The sequence below is a fragment of the Myotis brandtii genome, unplaced genomic scaffold (assembly GCF_000412655.1).
Source record: "Myotis brandtii unplaced genomic scaffold, ASM41265v1 scaffold44, whole genome shotgun sequence".
Classification (NCBI taxonomy): domain Eukaryota; kingdom Metazoa; phylum Chordata; class Mammalia; order Chiroptera; family Vespertilionidae; genus Myotis; species Myotis brandtii.
In genome coordinates, this window is record NW_005366833.1 from 348,951 (window position 1) to 355,082 (window position 6,132).

Here is a 6,132-nt window from a genome sequence, read left to right on the forward strand (position 1 = left end):
AAGGGGCGGGTCTATCAGTTACTATGGCGCTGCCCGCTAGCCTGCGGGAAGGGGGGATGGGCTCTGTTACTCACGGATCTGCCGCAGGGATTTCTGAACTTTTGGTGTCCGCAGGTCTGTAGCTGTGGTCGCAGGTCTCTGTCCCCAGTGGCTGCAGGGTCCTGGTATGCGTCTGAGATCAGACTGGGTGGTGCTGAGGCCAGGATCCTAGTCTCAAGCAGCTCTGTTTCCCAAGATGGCGTGGTCGCTGTGCCTGTGCTGGCCGCCCAGGAGTGTACGCACTGGGAGCGGGACTCCGCCACCTAAGACTGCCGGGTTTAGCAGCCCCTCAGAAGACCTGCAGAATCTAACTGTCCCTAGCTCATACACACACACCACACACGTCCACACACTCCTCTATCACTTCCTTGCACTCTCACACTCTCTCTCTCCCTACCTTCCTGCTGGTCGCCATTTTTTTCTCTCTGAAGAGATTTAAATATAAGATCATTTTCAGTGGCATGGAAAATCTGTCTTTAAATACCGGATCATATAAACTTAATATCAAAGAACCTTTTTAAGAGGATGCCTTTTGAGGGTCCTGTGACAAGGGTCAGGAGACCCAGAGAAGGCAAAGGGACATTTGTCTGGGAAGCTGAGGCATAGTTCCCACACTAAAGTGAAGAAATGAGAATTTGCTCAGCTCCTCGAAACTCTGCTTTTTGATTTATCACTCTGTGATTTTACCCAGCATTCCTTGCATCTGTCTCCTTCCCTTGAGTTTCATAATCTCCTTCAATTTGTACAATTAGTTGTAATTCTGGATGTGAAACAGACAATGGGGAGAGGGGAAGTGAAGGGGGTGGGATAAGGAGAAGAAGGAAAGAAGTAAGCAAAGAAAGTGTCTCCCAGGCCAGGCAAACCCTTGTGGAAAGGAGGAAACTGCAGAAATTCTTTAGGTTGGCCACATTCAAACCCCGTCAACTAGCAAAGTTTATCTCTACAAAGTGTTTCAGAGAATTGTCTATGAGAGACAGAACTCTGAGCTTCAGCTGCATTAATGACTGTGAGCAATCCAAATTCTTGTATAACTTTTAATCCAAATCAGACAATGTGGTTCTTGCTGGCTTGGTTCTGATTTACTTCTCGAATACAAATCTTGATTCTCCAGGGAGATTAGTATTTCTCAATGGCCCAATCACATCTGGTAGCATCTCTCCCCAGCACACAGGTCAGCACTGAGCTCACAGTGGGTATGTGGGGATGGGGTTATATTCAGCATCTCCTTTGCTTAAGCTGTGCATTAGGATGAAAACCCTTCATTGTCAAGATTTAAAATTTTTAACTTAAACGAAATCAGAAAAAGTCAGCGTGTCTTCTGGAGATCCAGAGGTAGAATTGGGATAAAACTACAAACCACACTGGAGATCTGTAAGGAAGAAGGACTGACTGACTTACCTCGGGTAGAGGACAATATTGGGCTTCCAAGGAAGGTTTCTTCACATCCACCCATCCACTTAGCAAAATACTTGTTGAATATGCAACAATGTTCTGTGATCAAATGCTTTGGATATTTCCTGGTCTCCTTACCTGAGATGTTGGCCTCCCATTCTCTGTAAAACTTCTGTTTGTTTTAGCATCTCAGCTCAGATATTATCTCTTCGGAATAAATTATAATATGATAGTGTAAACACTGTTTCAGGTGGACTGTCTCTACTTCCTCTGTTGCCAGTGCAGTATTTGGCACATAGCAGATACTCATAAATATTTGTGGAATAAATAAATGACTATTAACATTAACTGTTAGAATGAGGCACTGGTCTTGGGTCCTCTAATTTTGAGGCTTCCACTCAACTGCAATTTAGGTAGACCTTACTTGAATATCAGAACAGGTTTCTCCAGCAGCAGGTGGAAGAAGGGATTCCTGCACAGAAGGCAGTTAAAGCCAATGCTTTCAACACAGATGGATTCTGACAAATAAGCCAACAGGTTTGCATCAATTATGGGTAAGTACTTCTTTTTAGGGATCTAGAAATGAAGGCCCAGCTAAACACACTTTTGACTTCATGGTTCTACCTTTATGCAAATCATTTCTCAGTATCCAAATGAGCTGGCAAAAAATTGTGTTTATATTTATTATGCATACTCTTCCAGGAATTTCAATAGTTGGCTGTAAATCTCTGTATAGATTAACTGAGGAACTTTTTAAGAAAAGCTTATTTTAGATTAAGACAATGATAATTAGAGCAACATTTATATGGCTCTATAGCAGAATAATTTTCTGGGCATGCTGGTTGGGTAAAACTGTTCTCCTTCGCAGATAGTTACAAGTCATAAACACCTGATAAACAAGCTTCTGTTGACTAATCTGGGACTCTAACGCCCATTTCATATACTATGTTAGAAAACATAGTCTGTGTTTCACACAACAAATTTACAAACAGGATTTTTGGAACACAGGACTTGCATGTATACTAGTATGTATTCTCAACAATTTTCAGTGGCTCTGTTGCCACTGAACTTTAAACCTGGTGTTGATAGCATTCTTAGCTTTCCAAATTTACGTCCCACAATTCCTTCACATAACCCCATGTTGTTAACAGCCAAACTGAACTGCACACACTTACTAAACCTACAATGCTTCCAGCTGCGACACATTTGCTCAAGCTGTTCCCCTACTTCTGTTTGTTAAAATCTTGTTCTCCTTCAGAAAATCAACTGTAACCTTTCCTGATCTCCCTCAGTATGACCACTTCCTCCTGTAAATACCAAAGGTACTTTGTTTCTGCATAAAAAAATAAAGAGGACAGTGCCATTTATCAAGCAACTTCTATATACTGACCTTTGCACTAAGCACTTTACAAACATTGTTTAGTATAATCCTCATGACAGTGTATGGGAATAGGCATTAATTTTACATGTGCCTCTTCCATAGTACTCACTCTTTCTCTACCCACTGTCTGAATGCAGAGAGGAACAAGGTCTTTAGAGCAGGGTTTGGCAAACTGAAGCCCACTGCCTGTTTTTGTAAATAAAGTTTTATTGGAACACAGCATGCTCATTCATTTATACATTGTCTATGGTTGCTTTGTGTTACAGTGGCAGAGTTGAATAGTTGTGACAGAGACCATATGGCCCACAAAACCTAAAATATTTACTATGGCCCTTTACAGGAAAAGTTTGCCAACCCCTGGAGTAAGAGGATGATGAAACCACAAGATGGAAGGATCCTGAGTCCCTGATTAATTCACTGGAGCAGAACTCAGCGTTCCCTCACCCCACCCTGTGACAGAAGTAAGAAATAAATTTTCATTCTGTTAGTACATCAAAATACTGGGTTATTTGTTCCAGGAATTAGCCTAGCCTCACTAATACATGTAAACATGCTAGCTGTCCAGGACAGCAATCAAATAATTCCTCTTTCCCCGATCCAAGGATATGCAAAGGTTGTCATTGAGTTCTCCTATTGGCTTCTGATGCCTTTTAAAAATTACAGACGAGTATAAGAGAAATTCTAGGACCTCAAATCAGAAATATGCTCCACAAAATAACTTTTCCGAAGGCCTTGGTGACTAAGTTGCTTGTGATTTAATTGAGTTAATGAACACCATAGGAAAAATGTCCCAACAATTTCGGAGGCATGTACTTAGTTGTTGTTCAGGTGGGGGAGGTTAAATTGAGAAAATCTGTGAAGTACTTCTCCATTCCAGGCATTGCCAGAGTTAGAGGGGCTGAAATGGAAGCAGACATTTATTTGATGACAGCTCCTCTCTTGGAAGAACAGTTTGTGACATCTTTCTATTCCTTAGATGAAAAAACACTAGGGAAAGGCACCCACCAGGAGATAAAGATGAACTTTCCCATGATTGCTGGCATGTTGAAAGTGATTACAGAGCTCTAATGGAAATTTGAATTAAGTTAAGGGCCATCATCAGCTTATCTTTTGACTGTATTTTCTTTGGGAGAACAGCCTAGTCCAGTGATGGCGAACCTATGACACGCGTGTCAGAGGTGACACGCAAACTCATTTTTTTGGTAGTTTTTTTTTGTTAAATGGCATTTAAATATATACAATAAATATCAAAAATCTAAGTCTTGCCCTAACTGGTTTGGCTCAGTGGATAGAGTGTCGGCCTGCGGACTCAAGGGTCCCAGGTTCGATTCCGGTCAAGGGCATGTACCTTGGTTGTGGGTACATACCCAGTAGGGAGTGTGCAGGAGGCAGCTGATCGATGTTTCTCTCTCATCGATGTTTCTAACTCTCTATCTCTCTCCTTTCCTCTCTGTAAAATATCAATAAAATATATTTTAAAAATATATATAAGTCTTTGTTTTACTATGGTTGCAAATATAAAAAATTTCTATATGTGACACGGCACCAGAGTTAAGTTAGGGTTTTTCAAAATGCTGACACGCCAAGCTCAATAGGTTTGCCATCACTGGCCTAGTCAGTAATGTATAGGCCGTTTGGGTTCCTTGCTCATTGCCATGCTCAGGGATCACGATGGAAGTTGTTTATCCTCCTGTAGTTTTTGTTGTTTCTTTGCTTTAACAGCACATAGTGATCCTGGGGGGAATAAAGCTAGTTATAAATTAACTGATCCCAACTTCTTCCTTTCATGGACCCATCAAAGTTCATGTTGGATAACTGTTGCCAAGATGATTTACGCGGGCCCTAGCCAAATACTTTCTATGCGTAGGTCTACACTAGAAGCATAGGTCTCTACTGACGACAGTGCATCTTCCCTGCTGCTCTCGAATTCGTCTAGACTGGGGATTGCAAATTTGTATCAACAGCCCACATGCCTCCTGCAGACATGTTCTGTTTGAGCTTCACAGTATTTTAAAATCAGAATGATTTCATACAAAAGTCCAGGTTTCAACTTCTCTTAAAATTAAAACAGCCTAAAAATACCAAGCCCACACTCCCGTGTACCACCAATAATTTAGAGCTATAATTAGGTGGCATGCACCTTCCAGATGGATGTGGTTCCCAACACTCCCTCTTATCTTAGTTCTGGTCTGCCTTAGTCTTCACATCATCTGTCTGGTTTCTGGAATTCCTGGCTCTCACTCCAGGGCCTCTGGCTATCTCCTCTGCTTATCTCATTTTTTTTTTAATTGAAAGAGGGCTGGCTTTAGAGTCAGATAACCTGGATTAGCAGTGGTGCGAGTGGGGCCTGTGCCGGCAGCAGGTGCAAGCACCCGGTGGTACCACGGCTCCCGGGAGCAACGAATTTTCAGTAACCACCAGAGGCTCGCCCTGATGACAGCCTTGGTCTGGCGCCCGGCTCACCTGCTCCACCATCCCACCATGTTCTGCATGTGCCTCTGGTGGTCAGCATACGTCATAGCAACTGGTTGTTCAGTTGTTCAGTTGTTCCGCTGTTCAGTCTATTTGCACTATTTGCATGTTAGGGATATATATATATATATATTACCAGCTAGAGGTTCCACATCATTAAAGTATTATAAATTAAGATATCCAAACTGTGTGTGTGGTGTAGGCTCAGAGTTTTGATTTTTATAGGTGACTTTTTTTTCCTTTCTCAAAACCCCAGGCAGATGATATGTTTATGCAGGGATTTCAGTTCCATTCTGTCCCTCCTAAAGGCCTGGAGTCACATTTCTTTGTTTGCTTTCTGAAGGTGTTAGGAAACTAGTTCCCTTGCCTAAAGGACCCATAACTCCATCGGAAACTTCTGTGGCTTCCTTCTGGTATCAGCTCATATTTACTCTTCTGGCTGGATTTCATGGCATCCTTGGCACCTGAGGATCTATTTTTTTCTTATCAAATTTGGTTATGTGGATAATATTTTGTTACATTGTATCTAGCATTTCTGTGTGGCAAGGGGTACATTAGGTTCGGCTCAGTGGGCTGCGTGGTCAGAAATGGTCTAGTAAATTTTCTATATATTATTACTGGAGGCCCAGTGCACAAAAATTTGTGCACTTGGGTGGGTCCCTCAGCCTGGCCTGTGCCCTCTTGCAGTCTGGGACCCCTCGGGGGATGACCACCTGCTGGCTTAGGCCAGGCTCCCCGGGGGATTGGGCCTAAGCTGGCAATCAGACATCCCTCTGGCAGCCCGGCAGCCCTCAGGGGATGTCCACTTGCCAGCGGGGAGCAGACCTAAGCTGCAGTCGGACATCCTT

General features: G+C 42.7%; 1 long non-coding RNA gene across 1 annotated transcript in view; it reads left to right on the forward strand.

Moving 5' to 3' along the window:
* Window positions 1-6,132, forward strand: part of LOC102249750 — a 55,163-nt gene that overhangs the window by 42,046 nt on the left and 6,985 nt on the right. The window contains exon 2 of the long non-coding RNA XR_314064.2: window positions 3,153-3,273. This is a non-coding gene — a long non-coding RNA (uncharacterized LOC102249750). The remainder of the gene's footprint in view (window positions 1-3,152; window positions 3,274-6,132) is intronic.